Below are 23,544 nucleotides of genomic sequence, written 5' to 3'. Positions count from 1 at the left end.
TCTAGACAAGAGAGAGTAGGAAAAAAACCTAGCAAATAGGGTTAAATCTTACAAAGTAAAAAATTTAAAATCTGATTATAAGATTTGAACATAGCAATATGTGACAAAGTCTTCTATTTCTTAGCCTTAAAGTAGTAACAATAGTAAAGTATTATGGCAGTAGGCAAGATCAGAGATGGCTCCTTCTTTCAGAGTTAGCATTCTACAGCTAGTTCTACACTACAGAGATCTTTCTAGAGAAGCTGTTCTGGAATATCTCTTCCAACAGAACTTCTTTTAAAAGAGTGTGTCCACACATAATAAAGTGGATCAAAAGAGTGATCTGCTCTCTCAAAAGAGAGCATCCACACAGCCCCCATTTTTTTGAAAGAATGGGCCAGGGATTGAAGATGAAGACTGTTCTTTTGAAAAAAAGGCCCTGTGGAGCATCTACACATTTTCTTTCAAAAGAAGCTTCCAAACGGGGGTGCTCTTCCTGAAATGGGAAAGGAAGAATGATTTCAAAAAGGAGAATCATATGCTTTCAATTTACTTTTGAAAGAATGTGTTTCATGTCTAGACAGTCCGTGGGCTCTTTCAAAAGAGTGCCCTTCTTTCAAAAAATCTTTCGAAAGAACTTGCTAGTGTAAACACAGCCTACTTGCTTTAATATACAGAAGTTTTTGCTCTTGAAATTTTGTACAAACCTCCTATTGACTTTGGTGAGTGTTCAGTACACTGTGTGAAGTTCATTCCAATACAGAGGTCTACCTGTATATGTATTCTGCTCGCCACATTGCCTCGGAAGTCATATGTGAAGAGCTGTAATGATGATGAAGTGGCTTGTAAAGTTTTACATTAATTAAGAGAAAGGATGTGAAAGCTGGTTGGGATATTTATGTTTACACAGAGGATTATTTAAATATTTTAGGACACAACATTGTCCTAATACTGTAATGATTGGCATATCAGACCAAGATCTTTTACCTCAGCACGTTTGAACTTGAGAAATCAAATAATATCATAGAAGATATGTATATTGTACCCCAAAACAACCAATTTCTTATTTAAATAATATTAGTTTAGCAAAGTGACTCAACATCAGGAAATGACAATGTTGAAGTTGCCCTAAAACTCTTCCCCATTAACTTTACACCACCTCAGGTGGTGTCAGCTAGCATAGTTCCACTGAAGAAATCCTTTCACATTTAATTTTTAATGATAGCACCATGCAAGCTTTTAATGGTGTCTCTGCTTGATTAATTTTCACTTGAGCTGACTGATCAATTTAAATATTTGGGCATATGGTTGGCTCTCTGAATGAATTTTAAAAATCAATATAGAAAAAGGTCATGAGTAGATACAGGATGATTTATCATAAAAGGGAACTGTATGTCTCTTCAGTTACTTAGAAAAGTAGATTTCCAGGCTTTGCTTCCAATATTGGCTTCTAGCAGATTTACCCAGTGTTGCTCAGGTCCTTAACTCAATTGACTTTTTTTTTGGAAACCTTAAGTAAAATGTACAAGTTTTAAATAGTTTTTCAAAAGTACAGTGTTACTTTATGAAGTTAATTTTTATGTCAGGTTTCATAAGAAAAGGGATTGTTAAAATCTATCTATCTATCTATTAATTTATTTTAGTAATTTTAAAGGGAAATCTATCAAGTGTAATTTTTCTTCATTCCTATACATTCTCATTATTCTTTATATAACAAAAAAGGCTATAATTAATTTTGGTTCATATATGACTGTCTTCTAGTTTTCAAACTTTAAGCATTGTTTTCGCTGTCTTGAATCAGAACACTCAATTTTCTCTTTTTTCTATAAGGTTAATTGAGAAGGAATCCCTTTCCAGTTGAATCCTGTTTTTCTGTTTAGTTCTGTTTTTCTGGCTCATCTTGGCTCAGTCTCTTTCACTGTTTGCTCACTTATGATAATTTTGAGAACTGGACTTGATTTGGTGATCCATTCTCTTTTCTATTTCATTTTATGAGAATAAATTCCATTCCAGGCATGTCCCATTTTCCTGGTACAACCAAACCCTTATGTTACTTTGAGTTATTCTGAGAGGAAGTGGTATACCAAATATGATAGTCATAGCTCTTATTGACAAACTTTCTAAAATATATAGTAGATATAAACAGCTTTTTCTCTACTGAACCTTCATGTTATTTCAGAAATTTTGACACAGCTTGTACCCTTCTCTGAAGATGCATTCTGTGATGTACCTATCTCAGTAATTTGTACAGTGAAGGAGATTGATTCCTCCCATTATGGAAGGACAACAGGCCAGATCCACAAGGATACTTGGATGCCACAAACACCAATACACCATTCAACAGTCATCTAATTTTTCAGGGTTCTAACTCTCTGCCCTTCTAGAAGGCTAATCTTTGACACTACTCCAGAACTAATGAGCTTTTTTGAGCCCCTCATTGAAGTTACACCTCAAAAGTGGTGAAGCAAGATTCTCAAGCTAGGTGTTCACTAACCTGTCCTGTACTGGGTCCCACACAGGAAAACAGCCAGTGTGAATAAGTCTTCAGTATACGTAGCTATTAGGAACTCACTTAGCCTTTGGGAGACCTGAATTTAAATCCCTGCTCTGACTGATTTGAAGGAGAGACTTTAAGTTGAATTTCCTATAACCCTTATAAGTTCCTTAACTACAGGACTATTTTTATAATCAGATGGAGCCCCTCACTTGCTCCTGTTCCATCTTGAATTTAAATATTAATTGAGACAGTGAACCCAAAAGAGCAATTGCCTCTATAGCCAAATGTTTAGTTCTCTCATGAATGTTTGGGATACTCAAATTCAGGTCCCTATTCCATATAATAATTAGTTAAAAAAGTGGACATCTTCAAAAAGAAAGATTTAGAGACAGACCTCAAAATATCTCATAGGCTGGTGGTTTGGGGAGTCACCTGAGATGCAGGACACCCCATTTCAAATCTCTGTTTCAAAAACACATTTTCCACCATCCAGGTCAGCATTCTAATCACCAGACGACTGACTATGCTTTTTCTCTGTCTTATCTCTTTTTCTTGTTCCTGAGTTTGTTTGCTCATTTCCAGAGAGGTCTGGTTTTTATCTGTTAGCACACCAGCTTATCTGACTTAGGCTCCTTCCTTCAAGGTTCATTTACAAGACAAGCATCCCAAACTGAGTTAGGTTCTTTCCTCTGGCCTCTGTCTCAGGAGACAGAGACCCTGATCAATAGGAGTCAGGCACTTAAGTATCTTTAGAAATCTGGGCTAGATCCCTGCACCCTTTCCCTCCATTTCACCCTTCACTACTTTAGTCAAGTCCCGGCTGAGTTTTCTGGCTTCTGTGACTGTTTCTTTGTTATCCACTCTTTCCCATACACTATATGGGAAGCCAGGATGCATAAATCGGGGGTAAGGTTTCCTGTAGGTCACAGAGTATACAACACATAGGCTGTGTCTACATGGACACAAATCTTCAAAATAGCCATATTTCGAAGATTACTCATGAGGCACTGAATTGAATATTCAGCGCCTCATTAGCATTAGGACGCTTCTGGCTGCAGCACTTTGAAAGCACACAGCTCAGTGCAGCTACATGGGGGTCCTTTTCAAAAGGATCCACACCTTTCAAAATCCCCTTATTCCGATCAGTGAGCTTTCAAAGCACCGGGGCCAGAAGCATCCTAATGCTAATGAGGCGCTGAATATTCAGTTCAGTGCCTCATTAGTAATCTTCAAAATGGCCATTAGCATGGCTATTTCAAAGATTTGTGCCCATGTAGACACACCCTTAGATACCTTTGTGGATTGAGCTTGAAGGGTTCAATGTGCCCGAGCTTTATTTGGCACCTTGCCACAAAGTTATTCAGCTCAACCATCGTGCAATTTTCCTCCACTGCCTGCAAAAATGCAGAAAGACTGGTCTTATTTCAAATCCCCAAAACATTGTGGAGGCTGGGAAATTCAGACCCCAGTCTGGATCCAAATATTGTGGCTGGCTCTTATCCCAGTAATGAGCCAAGCCTAACCCCCCACATACACAACAGCATAAGTGTTATGGGATTAAAATCTGGAGTCTAGCTCTGAATTTGGTGGCTAAAGTGACTCCTAAATTATTTAAAACTAATTGTTTTTCATGGGGACTTTTAGTTCCAATTACTTGTAGCTTTTTGGACTCTGAGTGGTCGGGAGATCTGGATTCCAGCTGCAGGTAATATTTTTATGGAGAAAGCATGGAGACAGAAGTAGTTTGGCAAGAAGATGGAGAGAAAGGGGTAAGATTCAACATGCAAAAGGGGTTTCCATATAAAATAATCCTGAATAGGTCATCTGCTCAAACAGTTTCCCTTAAATGGTTGTTGAGATGATGTTATAAAAGGGAGAAGCCAGCTGGCACACTTGTGAAGGACCCAGATCAGAGTAAAGAATTATGCCCTCCTTTTTCACATAACTCTGTGCCAGGGAGAGGACAGGATACTGGAGGAGGCTTGGTGAACTTGTCTAATTTCTACTTATAGGCACTCTCTTCCCTGGTCTCCTTTGTATGTTTACCTTATGCTCATAAGAACATAAGAATAGCCATATTGGGTCAGACAAAAGGTTCATCTAGCCAAATATTCTTTCCTCTCAGAGTGTCCAATTTCAAATGCCTCAGAGGGAATGAACAGAACAGGTAATCATCAAGTTGCCCGCTCCCAGCTTCTGACAAACAGAGGCTAGGTATACCATCCCTGACTATCCTGACGAATAGCCATTGGTGGACCTATCATCCCTAAATTCATTTAGCTATGTTTGAACTCTGTTATAATCTGTTGTAATGTTATTTCCTCTTGCTCAAATGGTCCTCCTCAAGCCCTGACCAGGGCCAGCAGCAGCACTAGCAGCCTGTGGGTGCTGGGCAGGCAGCGCGGACCCCTAAACATGATGGCGAGTGGGTAGACTGAGTGGCTTCTGCCCCCTCATTCTGCATGAGATGAGGTCTGGGATACTTGGGTCCCTGGATTGTTTTGGGTAATCCAAATGGCATGTGAACGATGATTTGGTCACCAGCATCTAAGGAAATGTGACTCCTTACTTCACCCCAGGGAAGACAACCCTATCAGAAATCTCCCCACTGCCCTCTGGGTAGGTTCAGGAGATCCAAAGGCTACAGGAGTAAACCCAGAGACAAAATCCAGGAGCGGAGACCCTAAAATGGTTAGCAGGGAGGATTCGTTAAATCTGCTTTCTGGCATTTCCCTGCAGTCACCTCGGTTCCAAACATACTGACTTCTGTCTTTCCTTTGGATTCAACTGGGGTGACTGAAAGGGCGACAGTGCTGCTTGGGCAATGCACTTGCTCCAAACACTAGCCCAGGCAATGTAGCATGCAAGAGGGTGCCAAATGGAGAGGACTCTCCATCCTTGCTGATAGCATGGAAACAACACAGGTGGTGATTACAGGTCATAAGCCCTCCTTAGCTGGCAAAGAGGATGCCACAGGTCACTTTCATCAGTGGGAGGACTCATCGTGCTTCACCGGTCAGCTATTGCTCACTTCAAGCCAGGCAACCTGTAGCCAGACAAAGTCTCCCCCTTACAAGCCAGCTTGCTCGCTGCCCCCCCCCCACTGAGGAGCACACAGGGCACGAAAACGGCTGCTGACAGCACAGTCTTTGATGCCCTCATTGAGGCCCAGATGTGCTAGCTCATAGTGACCCTGAGAAGCAGAAAGTACAGATAGAAGGCTAACAGGCCAAACTGTCAACAAGAGAAGGGGGGGGGGGACCCTCAAGAAATCACCCCAGCTGGCATTGATGGATATGATGACCGCACAACCATCCCAGAAGGGGAAGTCCCTCGCCCACACAAAAAGAATGTCCTGTACTCTCAAATTGTTTATCTCCTGTCTTACAAGTGCAAATTAAGTAAGAAATGTCCTTGTAACAAACTGGCGTCACAAAGACAGACCAGTACGATCAGGCACCTTAGATAAGAAAGAGAACACGTAACCCAAAGGGGTATACAAGATGGGCCCAGCAGAACTCTAACTTTGAGTGCATTCCACCAAATACTTGCTGGTCGGGTCAGGTGATTGCCTCCCGAGGTCCACAACTGGGGACGCCCAACCTCGTATTCGTCTTTCCGCGGAATTGAGTGACCGATCCGGCTTGGCTACGCTGGTATCGAGAGACGCAGAGAGGGTAAGATACACCCATGCTAGGTCTCCGACTTTTTTTGTGCACAGCTAAAGAATTAGAGCTCTGTAACTAGATGTTGTTGTATCAAGATATCATTGTGCTAGATGGTAACAGATATCTTTGTGTTGGATTGTAATGTAAGTTGTTAACACCTGTACTTTGCTAGCATATAAGAAGTAAACAATAGCCTTTTGTAACCACACGCTTATAACTGTAGCTGAAATAAACTTGTAACTAGTTAAGCTCTGAGCCTGACTGCTGTTAACCCTTTTGTCACTGCAACACAGCCGGCACAACAAAAAGAACTTTAACCGTTTGGTTACTACAGCCTGGCCGTGGGTGAGAGTGCTAGGAGCTGCTTGCTCTAACAGTAAAAAAACTGGGTTGCTTACGACCCAGGGGAGTACCTCACTGCACATTACCTGGCCACCGGCTAACACAACCCCTGGTCAATAAGGTCAATAAGATGCTGTCCTGCCACATCTGCCTTCCTCATGGGGTGCATGGGGATAGACCAAAAATCAAAAAAGTAGATGTAAATGGCATACCAACCAAAAAACAAAATAATAAATCAGCTTGCTTCTGGTTCAGTAGCTGGAATGTGTGGACCATGGGTCTGGGACTTGAATCTGCCCAGGACCTTACAAACACGGACTCAATACACAAAACAGTGGTCATAGCTACACAAACAAAACATCAACATCACTGCTATCCAGGAAACCAGGCAGGCAGATGCTGAGTCAGTGAAAGAAACCAGGTACACTTTCTTCTGTAAGGGCTTGAGTTCAGAAGAACACCGGCTCTAGGGAGTTGAATTTCTTGTTCGGAACAATCTGCTGAAATCTATCAATATGCCCATGGCTGAATTGGAATGTATTATATCCCTGAAGTGGTGCACCAAGTCTGGATATGTCAACATCATCAGTGCTTATGGCGACATGCACCGAAGACGAGGACTGCTTTCATTATAATCTTCAGAAAGTTATCGACTCCTTTCCAAATGATGAACAACTGTACATCCTTGGCAACTTCAGTGCAAGAGATGGATGTGACCAACAGTCCTGGCCCATCTGCCTCAGTCATCACAGTATTGGGAAAATGAATTAAAATGGCCAAAGGTTTCTCAAATTCAGCTTTCAGATTCAGCTCTGCATCACTAATACTTATATTAACTTGAAAGAATGTCACAAGATTTCATGGTGCCACCCCAGATCCAGTCACTGGCATCAACTTGACCTTGTACTGGTACACAGGAAACATCTCAACGCCATCACAATTACACGCACATATCACAGTGCAGATTGTGATGCTAGTCACTACTTGATCATTAGCAGAGTGAAAATCATCCCAAAGAAACTCTATATGACAAAGGAATGCAATACACCAAAAAGCAATACCCTCAATACCAGAGATGCACTGAAATGCTCTGTCTTCACACATGATTTCATTTGCAAAACGAAACACAAACTTGACCAACAAACCATTGATGAAACATGGTCCATGGTGAGAGGTGCAATATATGAATGTGCCAAATCTGCCTCTGGAACATGTATATTGTCTAACAAAGACTGGATCAATGCAAATGCTGACATTCTTTGGCCTCTTCTTGAAGAAAAACACAAGGCACATCTGAATAACATAAAGAACCGATCTCAAAGCACAAAAGATCAACTTCAACACACAAGCTCTGTCCTTCAGAGAGAATCCAGGCTGTGTGTGAACAAGTATTGGGCTTATCTATGTTCTAATATTCAAAAGTCATCTGATCTGGGCAACCTGAAAACCATTTATGATGTATTGAAGAAAGCACTCAGACCAAACATTACGAAAGTTGCTCCACTGAAGCATTTAAATGGACAGGTGATCACAGACAAAAAGCTGCAGATGTCCAGATGGGTGGAATACTACTCAAGTCTTTATTCCCATGAGCGTACAATACAACCTGAACTTGACAACCTCATCCCCAACTCTTCCAGAAATGTCTGAGCTAGATGCAGAGCCTATGGAGGAGGAACTTTCTCAAGCTCTTGTTGCTCTCTCCAATGGAAAAGCACCAGGAAATAACAGACTTCTAGCTGAAGTCCTGAAGGCAAACAAAGCTGTGCTCCTACACTTCCTCAGTGATTTACTCCCAAAATGTTGGAGAGCGGGAGATGTCCCACATGACATAAAGGATGCAAACATTATGAAAAGAAAGGCGACAAGGGTGACTGCAACAACTACAGAGGCATCTCATTACTGAGCATTACAGGCAAAGCATTTGCCTGTGTTGTATTCAAACACATGCAAAAACTTGCAGATCCAGTCTATCTAGAAAAACAATGTGGCATCAGGGCTGGCAGATGAACAATGGACATGATTTTCTCACTTTGACAACTACAGGAAAAATTCAGAGAATGAAGAAAGCCATTATTCATAGCATTTGTGAACTTAACAGAGGCATTTGATACAGTTAGTAGATCAGGACTATACAGAGTATTAACCAAGACTGGCTGCCCACTGACCCTACTCAAGCTCATAACATCCTTTCACAAAAACGTGAAAGCAACAGTGCAATATGATGGATCTATAACAGAACCGTTTGCAATGAACAGCAGACTCAAACAAGGGTGTGTTCTTGCCCCTACCCTCTTCAGCATATTCTTCTCACTTCTACTAAATTGAGTATTTCAAAACTCACGCAGTGATGTATTTCTCTGTACAAGATTAGATGGCTCTTTCTACAACCTGGCAAGACTCAAGGCCAAAACTAAGGCCCAGAAAGTCCTCATTAGGGAACCTCTCTTTGTAGATGATACAGCTCTTGTCAGTCATAATGGAGATATGCTACAGTCACTGATGGTTTCTCTATCCAGAGCCTGCAAGCTGATTTCCCTCAACATAAGCGTGAAGCAAACTTGTATTCACTCAAGGTATATTTCAAAAAAGCAATGTCATTCTGGATAACAGCCCATTAAATGTGGTTCAACAATTCTGTTACCTAGCATCTACAGGCACCGCAAACCTATCCATAGATGAAGAACTGAACATCAGAATTGGGAAGACAGCTATTATTTTTGGCAGACTTACAAAATGAGCATGGAACAATCCTAAGCTTACACTGAAAACAAAGATAGTAATCTACCCAGCATGTGTATTGAGTATCCTGCTGTATGGTTCTGAGACATGGGCCACCTACTCGCACCAGGAGAACAAATTGAACAGCTTCCTTCTTTGCTGCCTCTACAGAATTATGAACATCTTCTAACAAGATAAAGTTTCAAATGCAGATGTCCTGTCAAGATCTGGCATACCCAGCCTCATAGCAATCCTCAGCGGCAGAGGACTATGATGGCTTGGTCATGTGAGAAGAATGAGTGATGAATGTGTTCCCAAAGAAATCTTCTTTAGTGAATTATCATGTGAGTTGAGAACAAGATGAAGACCAAAGCTAAGATTCAAGGATACGCGCAAAAACACCAGGAAAAAATTCAACATCAACATCGATCCAAAATCCTGGGAATCTACATCATCAGATTGAAATACCTGGCGACAATTGCTACAACAGGGAATATCATCCTTTGATAGTGTATGTGCAAGCCATGCAAAAGAACATCATCTTAGAAGGAAAAACTTTCAGACTCAAGAATTTGGAAATAGGCTGCCATGAGGTTATTGCACTCAACCATGAAAATCCAATATTGGACGGATAAGCCATGAGAGAAGCTGCAGATTCAAACACTGCCTGTACTGCCCATAGATCCTCACTGCCGCTGCTAAACGCCATCTCTTGAGATGAAAGGGGCCATATATATATATATATATATATATATATATATATATATAAAAAAACCTGTCACATACATAACTTTGATCTTTACAACATTGTCTCACAAGGATTTCCACAGGTGCATTGTGTGAAGAAAAGTGTCCTTTTGCTTGTTTTAAAGCTGCTTGCTATTGTTTTCATTTGGTGACCCCCTTATTTCTTGTATTAGGAGAAGGAGTAAATAACTCTTCTTTATTATCTTTCTCCATGCCAGTCATGATTTTATAGACCTGGATGTTATCCCCCCATAGCTGTCCCTTTTCCAAACTGAAAAGTCCCACTCTTATTAATACCTCCTCATATGGCAGGCATTCTGCACCCCAAATAATTTTTGTTGCCATTTTCTGAACTTTTTTCAATGCCAAGTTATTTTTTAAGATGAGGTTACCACATCTGCACAAAGTATTTGAGATGTGCATGTACTATATATGTATATAGAGGAAAAAACATATTCTTCTCTAAGTCTTGTTAATGATTCCCAACATTGTATTTGCTTTTTTGACTGCTATCACACATTGAATGGATGTTTTCAGAGAACTATACAAAATGACTCCCACATCTGTGCCTTGAATGGTAACAGGTAACTTAGTCCTCATTATTTTATATACAGTGGAATCATTATTTTATTTCAGTCCTCATTATTTTATATACAGTGGGATCATGTTTTCAAATACACATTAAGTTGCATTTTTCAGCATTGAATTTTATCTGCCGTTTCGTAGCCCACTTTCCTAGCTTTGGGAAATCCTTTTAAAGCTCTTCAGAGTCTGCTGTGGACGTAACTATCTTGAGAAGCGTTGTATCATCTGCAAATTTTGCTACATCATTGTTTACTGGTTTCTCTGGATCATTTATGAATTTCAAGAGTATAAATATGTATTGGACTCTTTGATACCTCAGAAGGCACATTTCCCTACCAGTCTAGGACTGCCCCAGCCCTGATCACTCCACACAGGCAGCCACTTGGGGGCATGGGGGCTGAAGACCCCCAGTTCTCCAATATTTATACAGAAAAGCTGCTTGTTTGTCTCCTTCCTCTCAGAGAGCAAAAAGAAAGCTCACAGAGTGTGTGCATTCCTCTTTCTCTCCAGGCTGTGGAAGGGAGGGGACAGGGCAGAGGAGTGAGTAAGCCAGACTGTGACCTCCCCTTTCACTCACAAAAGCTGCGTCTACACGTGCACGCTACTTCGAAGTAGCGGCACCAACTTCGACGTTAGGCGGCGAGACGTCGAAGTCGCTAACCTCATGAGGAGATAGGAATAGTGCCCTACTTCGACGTTCAACGTCGAAGTAGGGACCGTGTAGACGATCCGCGTCCCGCAACGTCGAAATTGCTGGGTCCTCCATGGCGGCCATCAGCTGGGGGGTTGAGAGATGCTCTCTCTCCAGCCCCTGCGGGGCTCTATGGTCACCGTGGGCAGCAGCCCTTAGCCCAGGGCTTCTGGCTGCTTCTGCGGCAGCTGGGAATCTATGCTGCAGGCACAGGGTCTGCAACCAGTTGTCAGCTCTGTGGATCTTGTGTTGTTTAGTGCAACTGTGACTGGGAGGGGCCCTTTAAGGGAGCGGCTTGCTGTTGAGTCCGCCCTGTGACCCTGTCTGCAGCTGTGCCTGGCATCCCTATTTCAATGTGTGCTACTTTGACGTGTAGACGTTCCCTCGCTGCGCCTATTTCGATGTTGGGCTGAGCAACGTTGAAGTTGAACATCGACGTTGCCGGCCCTGGAGGACGTGTAGACGTTATTCATCGAAATAGCCTATTTCGATGTCGCAACATCGAAATAAGCTATTTCGATGTTGGCTGCACGTGTAGACGTAGCCAAAGAGTGATGAAAGGGGACAGGGAGAAGCCTCCTAGCATGAATCTGCCCACACTCCACCACCCTAAATAGTGCCTTTGCCTGTCCCGCACTCTCTGCATCCATACATGCCTAAGCACCCTGCCCTGAGCCCTCTCCTCAACATCCAGGCTCCATGGCCTGTGCTCATTTGCAACCCCTAACCCCCTGCTCTGAGCCCTCTTCACACACTCTGACCCTGAATGGAGCAACCCCCCCACACCCAATCCCCTTCTCCAAGCACCCATAACTCCTAGTTCCTTCCCTGATTCCTGCACCCCACACATCCCCACATCCTGCCCTGAGCCCCCCAACACTCCACCCAACACCTAAATTTCTTACAGATAATGTAGCATTTCAAGTCCCTCCACCCCTGCTCTGAGGAACCCTCCCACCCAGCTTGGAAGGGTTTGATTCAACAGCATCTGTAAGAAATTTAAGTTACTTTGGAATCTAAGTATTAAAGAGTCCGATGAATAAATGGTCTTGTTACACTTGCTAGGGTCTTTCACATGGCTCTGCTCCCTTTAAATTGAGCTCTTTCTTTAGGCCCTCAAATAAGCCTAGTCTCATAGGCACCTACTTTGAAAAGTGCCACAGAATGCTTAACCCCCAGCTGTTCCCCAGGCCCCATTCCCACTCCATCTCTTTCTCCAAGGCCCCACCCATGCTGTACCTCTTCTTGCCCCACTCCACTCCTCTCCACCTCTTCTCACCTTGTTCCATCTCTCCCCTGAGTGCTCTATGCTCTATGTTCTCTCCTGAGTGCTCTTTCCTCCTGCTACCTCCCATCCAGAATGTCCTGAAGCAGCTGTTTGCTTGTGGTAGATGGGAGGCATGGGGAGCCACTGCTCTATGAGGCCTGCCAGTGGGCCAGAGCTGCTGGGATGTGAGGGGAAATTCCTGGGATCTGCCAATGCATGCTGTGTACCCCCAAATGTTTCCCTTGGGTGTTCCAGTCCCAGAGCACTCAGAGCTTTCATGCCTATGCCCTATCCCCTTCTTGAGATTTATGCTATTTTGCTTGGGTATGCAGGGAAACCCCACCCAAACACCAGCCCAGTTTCCAGCCCTCAGACACTACACAGCACAGCCATATCCTACTCAACTCAAATACTTTATTGCTATTTCTCTGGGCCTCTTCCAACTAGGCCCTTTTATCTGCAGCCTATCCTTGTCTCTGCACTCCTAGCTATGTTGGTTCAGCCAGCCATGAACACTGACTCATTGTCAGGCTGCTCTACACAGCAAAGAGCATACTTTTCTACTTTGTTGGTCCCAGCCAGCAACTGAATACCTAAGCCCAGGCAGCAACTTTTATCTGTGCCACCAGGGCACTAACTGGATGTTGTTAGCCCCTCTAGCCTGTGGAGGACCAGGTCTCTCTGGTTTCCAAAATGGCTGTTCCAGATAGTCACTTCTAAACAAGCAGTGACCTAATTTGCTGTTTTTTTCCCATTTAGCTCACTGCTTCTTAAGCCAGAATGTAGCATGACCACAGGGCTCAGCTGTGAGCTATAGTGACTGAATATAACATGTTACATTCCTGTTATGTTTTGTGTTGACCTATATGCACCCAAAAGCAGAATGGTTTCTTTTTAAAGGCATTCTCATTTGGGTTTGTCATCTACCATCATTTATCATTTAGTAGTGAAAGATCCAATAACTGTATGTTAGAGGGCTATGTAGTGTAGCAGGAGATGAGATACATAGGCACCTGTGTCCCTAATGTAACAACTAATAAGAGACCAAGTGACACCCCTGCTAATAATGTGCAAATAAAAACAGAATTTTAGAGCAAACAACAAATCAAGCACCTGGATTATCCTTGCACACAGCCCCCAAGTTGATACCAACAGTGCTGGAAATCAGAAACAAAATTAACTTGTTACAAATATAAAACAAATGTGATCCTTTTCAAAGTAACTATTGTTTCAAAATGTCATTTCAAGTAATTAATATTAGCAGAGCATTTACAGTATTGCTTTGATTTATGTGTTCTGTCTTTATCCTTTAACCTTTGTGTATTTTATTTATTTAGACTATAAACTGTTTGGACTAGGGAGTATCTTCTATTCTGTGTTTCTCTAACGCCTAGGTCAATGAAGGCCCATTTGTGGTTGATCCTTAGACGCTACATAATAAAAATGATTATAAATAATAATAATAATAATAATAAAAATAATAATAATATACATTAAATATTTTAGTAGCTAGTTCACACAGGAGATATCATGGATATTATGCAAGATTGCCCACTTGCAGTGAAATATTTTGGTGAAACAATATATGTTGGAGTAAAGCTTGTTTGGGATTTCATTGTCTTCATTGTGTTTTCTTAAAGGAATTTTAGCTTTCATGCTACATATCAGATTGAAAGTTTTGGAAAGCAGTCTTTTGTTTATCTACTCAACAGCTGAGCAACTTTGAAAGCCTTGTCAATATGCCTGGATGCAAATTAACCAAGATCTGAATTTTCTAGCTAGGCTTTTTCTGTAAAATGAAGTAACTCGGAAACGTGGAATCTGACTACTTATGAAATTTAGGAAGCAGAATATTTTAAAATTGGAAAGAGAATACAAATTTTGTTGCATGCAACCATTTATAGCCCCTGCCATCCTTGTAATTGATGGGTAGTGCTCTTCTTATAAGTAAGCCAAATTAACACCAGGACATATGACAAATACAGATTTTCCTTATTTCAGCATTTGAGATGTTCCCCTTCTTCCTTTGATTCCTGGTGTTGGAATGTGGTTTTCCTACCATGTTCTTAAATCTCTGTTTATTAGAATCATATAATTGTAGAGTTGGAAGAGATCTGAGGAAATTACTAAGTCCAATAGCCTTGTAAAAGTGGGAACAGGCCCATCGTAATTATCCCATCCAGGGCCTTGTCAAGCTCGGATGTAAAAACCTCTAGGAACAGAGATTCCACCACCTCACTAGGTAACCCATTCCAGTGGTTCATCACCCTCCTAGTGTGAAAGGCTTTTTTTTTTTTAAATAACCAACTTAGACCTCTGGCATTGCAACTTGAAACGATGCTCCTCGTGCTGTCTTCTGTTACCACTGAGAACTGCCTCCCTCCATCCTCTTTAGAGCCCGTTTCAGGTAGTTGAATAATGCTTTATCACATCCCCTGTCATTGTTCTCTTCTGTAGACTAGATAATCCCAAATGCCTCATCTTGTCCTCATAAGTTACGTGCTCCTAATGATTTTTGTTGCCTACCACTAGACTCTCTCCAGTGTTTCCACATCTTTTCTGTAATGGGTGGCCCAGAATTTCAGATGTGGCATCACCATGGCCAAATAAAGGGGAATAATCACTTCTCTAGATCTGCTGGCAATGCTCCTGCTAATGCATGCCAATGTGCCCTATTATCAAAATTTTGTTTTGTCTTTTCTCTCCTTCCTCACCCTATAGTTCCTTTGTCCTGTTTCTTCTTGCCTGCAGAACTGTTATAGTTCCCCATGAAGATGGCAGGCCTGACATTTAGCAGTTGTCTTGGTTTTCACACTGTTCTTTCACATCCTTTTTTATGGATAGTCCATGCGAACTGAACCTGAATGATCCTGTTTGTATCTCATATTGATTTTCATGACAAATTGGCAAATTTCACAAAGTATCGTACTTCTAAATCATTAACATTCTCAGTTATAACATTGTGGATACGTTCTTTTGTCTGATATATAATAGCAGGCTTGTCTGTAATTTAAGTGTGTCTTCTCGACATTTCACTGTACTCCATCCATTGGCATTTCTTTTCATTGTTCAAATTGTAGATGTAATTCTAATTCACTAGCACCAAGCAGACATTTCATGTTTTATGTTTTCACAAGGACAAATATTTCGGTCAGCCTGTCAAAACCCTTCACTTGTTAGTTTTGCAGTTGCTATTAAGAATTACAGTTGTTAAAAGGGAATGTGGGGATAAAATCCTTCCTTTTGATTTAAAAGTACATTTTAGATCTGTTGTGTTTGAACAGCACCTAGCATAATAGGATCCTGGTCTATTTCTGGGGATCCTAGGTACTACTGCAAAACATATACATCATCACCAGAGAACAGAAGGATAGTCTGGTGCTTAGAGCAATTACCTAGCCCTTGAAAGACCACATTTCAAGTATCTATTCCAAAAGAGACTTGTTACAATTTTGTGCCTTGTGCCTCATGTATACAGTCGGAGGGGTGACCTTCTCTCTTTTTCAGAGGCATTGGGGAGTTAGATTTATTAAAGATTGTGAAAGGCTCAGATATTGCATTAGCAAGAGTCTCATAAGTACATTGGATTGTTGGAGACATCTATACATTTGGATATAGACAATATGAGTGAATGGCTCTGTTTCATGAATTCTTATTGGACGTAGCTGACCATAAGTTCCCCCTTTTTTTCTTTGAGACATATTTTTTAAAATAAACATTTTGTTTTCAATTCTTTTCCCCTCAAAACACAGCCTTAAAAATACACAACATTCATAAGAGGGTACTTTTATAACAACCATTACAAAGTGCTACAAATTCAACAGTCTTATAGTCAGAAGAATATCAGCCATTCAAGCTTATTTTTTTCATGCTTCATATTCATATTAAATATTACTCGTCACAATTCAGCAGGCTGCTTAAATTATACACCAGTCAGGTACTGTGGCACCTTTAGTTTTTAAGCATTATCCTTTTTAGGTAGTTAACTGAGTCTTAATAGAAACATTTCATACTGGATACTTGAGCTAGCACAAATTGCTTAGGAATACTACTAGAATGAAAAGTGCTATAATAGAACTATCACAACAGCAGTAGCTTATTATTTTAATCTCTGCAATCAGTTCTTGTTTACATCAGGGGCAAATTGATGCTCTCCTCCCAACCACCCCGTCCCAGCAAAGGTTCATCTATGCTGCTCATGTACTGCAAGGAAAGAGAGTTGTAGGGGAAGAAAGATGGACCAGAAATGAGGGTCACCTCATTCATCTGCTCCGGGAGGGGAGCATAAGGGGGCATTTTACTTCTCTTCTGTATCTGTCTTTGCCCTGGCTTTCAATCCAGACCTGCTATATTGAGAGGAGAAACACTGTGAGAAAATATAACACAGATTTAATGTGACATAGGTAACATTAAAACCGGGCTCCACCAATGTAGTGTTTACCTTTTTCACATTCAAAAAATAAATCTATATAGTCATGATAAAATTCCTAAATGATTTTGATTAATACTGTCAGAGAGGTAGCTGTGTTAGTCTGTATCTTCAAAAACAACAAGAAGTTCTCTGGCACCTTGTAGGCTAACAGATGTGCTCCAAACTATCTGCTAGTCCATAAGGTGCCACAGAACTTCTTGTTGTTTTTGATGAATAGAAAATCCTAAGTCAACATCCCAACAGTCTTAATTATTAATTAAAATAGTATTGGTCAATGCTGATCATTTTTATGAAGAGGTTATCCAACTATAATGTAGTCAGTTGCCAGACAGCGTAGAGCAGAGGTCTGCAACCTGCACCTCCAGAGCCACACAACATTTTTTAAAGACTTATTTGTGGTACCAATGCTATAATTGCCAAGTAAAAAAAACAGAAAACAAAAAACACTTCTTATTGTTTTCTGTACACAGGGAGATTCTAAAAGCCCAACAATGAACAACTCATATATAAATAACAAATGATATGTGATCTTGAAACATGGATAACTCCCCCTTTAATATGTGCTGTGGAATGTGGGATGTGATACTGTATCTCTGTGTTGATCATGTTGTTAATAAAGTCTTGATTTTGGAAAGAAAAAGAAATCTTGTGGCATTCCTGCTGTGAAAGGCAATGTGCATTATCAGAAAGAAAACTGAAATTAAATGTGAAATAAAATTGACATAATTAAAGTGGGTTCAGGTGGGAAAATCAGGAAGTTTGTGGTACAAACACACTTGTAAAGTGTGAGGAAATAGAATATGTAAAAAGTTTATGAACGTCCTGCAATAAACATGTATCACATTACAAATCTTTGTGACTGTGTCTACACTGGCTGAATCTGTCGACAGAAGTTACTGGTTACTGTCCACAGGAAAATCTCGACTGAATGCCTCTGTCAACAAACTGCATCTACACACAACTGCTCTATTGACAGAGAGTTGCCATACTGCACTGCCCTCTGGTGCCAGAAAGCAGAATGGCAGCTCTGTGAAGATACCTGCCTGGCAACTGGAAGCCCTCTCTATTGACAGAAGTGTCTTACACTGCACTTCTGTCAATAGTACTCTGTCAACAGATTGTTATGCCTCAAATTGTTGAGAGATAATACTGTCGAGGCAAATGCAGAGTTCTGTTGAGACCCTGTCAACAGAATACTTTAAGTGTCTAGATGCTCCCTGAGTTATGTCAGCAGAAGGTCCTTTTTGTCAACAAAAATCTTGTGTAGACCCAGCGGCTGCATCTACACTTGTATTCCTCTTTTGAAAGAGGCGTGCAAATGAGGGAAATTGAAATGCAAATGAGGTGCAGATTTACATAGCTGGCACCTCATTCGCATATCCTTCTTTCGAAATAGTTTCTTTCTAAAGAAGAAAACCAGTGTAGATGCTGCTTTTTCGAAAGTAAACCCCATCTTTAAAAGAACTGTTCTTCCCTTTTTTTATGGGAAGAAGGGTTCTTTTGAAGATGGGGTCCACTTTTGAAAGAGCCACGTCTACACAGTTTTTCTTCTTTCGAACGACGCTCTTTTGAAAGAAGGACATGCAAATAAGGTGCCAACTATGTAAATCTGCAACTCATTTGCATTTTTGATTTCTCTCATTTGCATGCCTCTTTTGAAAGAGGAATGCAAGTGTAGACACAGCCAGCCTGTGTATGCTCTGTTCTTAAAATATGCGTTACAAAAAATATGGTTTGCTATTATTTATTAAGGACCATGTTGTATTAAAATGCATTGCGGCTCTTGAATTGCTGAGCTGTTACCAAAATTTAAAAAAAAAAAAGGCTCTTTTTGCTATTTTGGTTGCCAGCCCCTGGCCTATAGATAACGCCTTCCATTTTTAGCTTAAATCAGTTTTTCCAAAAAGTTTCCTAGGTTTTACAAAAAGCATTATTCAGGGTTTTTCCCCCACATTTTTACCCTACTTTTGTATAATTCGATATATAAATATAACTTGTTATTAGAAAAATGCAACCAATTAAATAAGATATATGTATTGCAAAAATACATGAGCTTTGTGTATATGCATTTTTTTTCAGTAAGGCTATGCATTATTTGAGGAGATACACGCAATAAAGAAGCAAGCACACATGCAAGCTCTGAAGCGTTCGTGCATCTGAACATACTGATGAATCTTAAGGCATCCACATAAACATTTCAACTCCTGTTGGCTCCATGGGGATCAGTTCTGAGTTTGGTTCCTTTCAATATTTTCATCACTGATTTAGATAATGCATAGAGAGTACACTTACAAATTTTGCAAATGATACCAAGCTGGAAGGGGTTGCAAGTAATTTGAGGGACAGGTTTATAACTGAAAATGAATTGAATATGATCTGGACAAACTGGAAAAATTATCTGAATTAAATCAGATGAAATTCACTGAGGATAAATGAAAAATACCCCAATTAGGAAGGAGCAAGAAATTTGCAAACACACAAAATAGGAAATGACTGCCTAGGAAGGAGTACTGTGGAAATGGAGCTAGGGGTCATAGTGGACCACAAGCTAAATATGAGTCAACGGTGTAACCATACTGAAAAAAAAAAGCAAACAAGAAGCAAATTTTCCTCTCTGTTCCGGGCTGATTAGGTGTTAACTGGAGTATCGTGTCCAGTTCTGGGCACCACATTTCAGGAAATATGGAGACTAATGGTTAAAAAAAATCAACAGAAATGATTAAACATCTAGAAAACATGATGTATGAAGGAAGATTGAAAGAACAAGGTTTGTTCAGTCTGGAAAAGAGAAGACTGAGAGCGGACATGACAGCTTTCAAGTACATAAATGTTACAAGGATGTAAGAGAAGAAATGTGATTCTTAAACTTTGATGCTAGAACAAGAAGTGTGCTTAAATTGCACCAAGGTAGGTTTAGCTTGGACATTAGGGTAATAAAAAGCAACCTTCCTAATTGTCAGCGTGGTTAAGAACTGGAATAAATTACCTTGGGAGGATACGCAATCTCCATCACTGGAGATTTTTTAATGGCAGGTTAGACAAACACCTCTCAAGGGTGGTCTAGCTGGTGCTAGGTCCTACCATGAGTGCAGGAGACTGAAGTTGATAACCTCTTGAGGTTCCTTCCAATCCTATGACTGGGACTGCAGGGAAGTGACCCAGGGAATTTCAGACAGTTTTATTAAAGGAACATGTTGTCAGTTGGCTGTTATTCACAGGGGTCCTGTACTGGGATCAGAGTAGTGGATGTGTCCAGCCCCTCATCCCACTAGGACACTTGGGAAGGACTTACCGTTAGACAACAGCAAGACCAAAAGGGGACTGAACTCACAGGAGGTCCAGCTGAAAACTGAGGGGTCAAAACAGATTAAGAGGGCAAAACCATTTTTTCTATAGAGGAAAACCTGAAGAAATGGCCCAATAACAAGGTTGGGAGTGCTTTAAAGAGTGCAGACAAACCTGTCCAGAGTGCTTTCAAGAACCTGTTGCACTCCTGCTTTCAGTGACGGAAAACAGGGAAGTGGGATGGAGGCCCCTGGGGGAAGCAGGAAGAATTGGGTGTGCAGGAAGATTTCAGTGCCATAGGGCAAGGAGAAGGGAGAGATCCCTGGTTGGTGGGGGAAGGAAGATGGGGAGCAGGAATGATCCAGTGCCATGGGCAGAGGGGGGAAAGGGTTGTGGGGGCAGGAGAGATCTATTGCCCTGGGGAAGGGGTCAAGAAGAATGGGGCTACTGTCTCTCCCCACGCTCCTTACCGCTCAGCAGGTGACCTTGTTGCACCACTTTCCTGCTGGTGCCACATGCTGCTGCCCCAACATTAGTCCTGTGCAGACTTCCTCAGTAATACACCTGCTTGTGTGGGACCAGAGATCGGGGCAGCAGTGCAAGGTACCAGCCGGAAACAATGCATTCAGGCAGTAGGTTTTGGGGACTCTGGCCCCAATTTAGATGGGCCTGAATGCTAGATGGGTGAGGCGTAGCCCACACAGGCCCACCAGTAGCTACACACCTGCTTCAACTTTAAAAGAATGAATTGTATGACTGGTTAATAATGCCAGTTATTTATTATAATGCTCTTCACCTTGACACAAAATATTCAAACAAAAGATATTATAAAACTAGGAAAAGGCTATTCAACTCGCCTTGCTTTTTCTTTTCAATGTACGTAATCCCACTTAGATAATTTATTATCTGACTTTCCGTCTTTGACTGTTCATTCGCCATAACCAAACCTAAGTGTCTCTTAAATTCATCTATGCAATTTGCTTCAGTCAGTTTCTAAGAAAAGCTTCTACTCTGTTTATTAGAAATATATTGCTTCCATTTCTGGCATGTTGTTTCTGATTTCCCCTGTGATCACTGATGAGATCTTGCTTAATTTCAGGTGTCAAGCTCCTTTGTCATTAAGTTTCCTCTATTGTTCTTTAGTGATCTAATGATGTCCCTGCCTGATATCTTCCCATTAATGTATGTAAATAATCTTTGACATCTGGTCCTTTAATCCAGTGGCTGTCAACCTTTCCAGACTATCATATCCCTTTCAGGAATCTGATTTGTCTTGGGTACCCCCGTGTTTTACCTCACTTAAAAACTTCTTGCTTGTAAAGTCAGGCATAAAAATAATAAAAAAATTGTCAGGAGATTATTTTTGAAATAAATACTTTAATTCCTATTTTTACCATGTAATTTTAATTTACATTTAATTGTAATATAATGATGCACTTACATTTCAGTGTGTAACATATAGAGCCCCATAAACATACCATTATATGAAATTTTAGTTTGTACTGACTTTGCTAGTGCTTTTTACGTAGGCTGTTGCTAAGTATGTAAATATGTAACTGTGTTGATTTAAACACTGGAGCTGTGTCTAGCTATGCCCCCTCCTTTTGGAGGATGCATGTTAATGAGGAACTGACATGAATATGCAGCACCCTATTAGAATAATAGTGGCTGAACGCAATTCGAAAGTGGCGCTTTCTGCATGCATTTTGCTCATGTAGCTGGGGGCCTTTCAGAAGGAACCTCTGACTCCGAAAGCCACTTCTTCCTATTTGGTTTTAGAAAGAAGGGGCCTTCGAAGTCAGGGGGCCTTTTCAAAAGAAACCCGCCTACACAGACAGCGTGCATTCTGAAAGCGGCATTTTCGAATCATGCATTGCAGCTATTATGCTAACGAGGAGCTGCATATTCATGTCAGTGCCTTAATAGCATCTGCCAAAGTGCCTCATTAACATGCCCCCTCCACAAAGATGGGGCATGTGTAGACACAGCTCGGGGCTACATCTGCACTACAGAAAGCTTTCAAAAGAGGTGCTCCCAGAACAGCTCTTCCACAAGAGCTTTGTTTGAAAGAATGTGTCCACACACAAGCTGTGGATACACGAACTGCCGCCTTTCAGAAGGGGCATGGTAATGAGTCACTTCGGCAGATGCTAACGAGGTGCTGTCCCTGCTCTTTTGAGAGAAAAGGCCAGGGATTGAAAAATCAGGCCCTAGGAGGACTGCTCTTTTGAAAAAAAGGGCCTGTGGAGCATCTACGCATGTTCCCTTTCAAAAGGAGCGTTTGAAAGGGGGCGCTCTTCCTGAAATAGAGAAAAGAAGAGCGATTTCAAAAGGACCGCCACATTCTTTCGATTTACTTTTGAAAGAGGAAGTTTTGTGTGAAGATGCTTCACAGGATCTTTTGAAAGAGCCCCCCTTCTTTCGAAAAATCTTTCAAAAGAACTTGCTAGTGTCAACACAGCCTGGAAGATGCCTGTGTACTCCCAGGGGTTCCCATACTTCTAGTTGTGAAGCACTGCCTTAATCCATCCGCTCTTTTTTTCTATTCTTAGTCCACGCTTCACTCTGGCAAATATTTCATCTTTTCATTCAGAGTTTGGCTGGAGTCACACTGAGTATGAGACTGGACCTTTAGGGCCTGCATGTGGGGTTCCCTCAGTGAATATGAAGTCAGCTGTTCCCACGTCACCATCACCCCATTTCCCAGCTCCAGTTCCCTATGGGCAGTGTTCCCTCGAAGCTGTGCACGTGTGGACACTCAGGAGGGATTCATATACCACCCAGCTGGTTCACAGGATGCCCACAGCTAGTTTCTGTTCTGTTGTGTTTTGCTTTGTTTCCACTGGTGATGCACATTCACACATGCTTGAATGCACTTAAAACAATTATTCCAGTCATGGATGGAAAAAGTCCGCACAAGAGCAGAAAAGTAAAAGGGAAGATTGCCTGTAGGTCTGGGCAGCTACAGATGGGTGAGCAGGAATTTGTGGACTTGATACCATTTCCACTTCTCACATATCCCTGGCTCAAGTGAAAACAGAGGCCCCTTTGTGCTGGGGAAACCCGAGGGCAATGACCAGCTGGGGAATCCTTGGCAATGCAATAGCTCTCCTACTCCTTGTGGGTCTGAGTTGCAGCATTTCTGAGACGTATCTCCAGTTCCCTTCTGCAGGGGAGTTCAAGATTCATTGAGGTTTTAATGTACTTTATTTAAGTAACAAATAACAGCTCACAAAGCAAATACACTACTGATGGGGCTGTGACTTAGCCTGCCTGTAAAACTAATTTTAGAGTTTCTCAAACTGGCTTCTCTGTGAGGGTACTCTGGTG

Source organism: Carettochelys insculpta, chromosome 2, assembly GCF_033958435.1.
Source record: "Carettochelys insculpta isolate YL-2023 chromosome 2, ASM3395843v1, whole genome shotgun sequence".
Classification (NCBI taxonomy): domain Eukaryota; kingdom Metazoa; phylum Chordata; order Testudines; family Carettochelyidae; genus Carettochelys; species Carettochelys insculpta.
Note: the sequence above shows the minus strand (reverse complement) of the source record.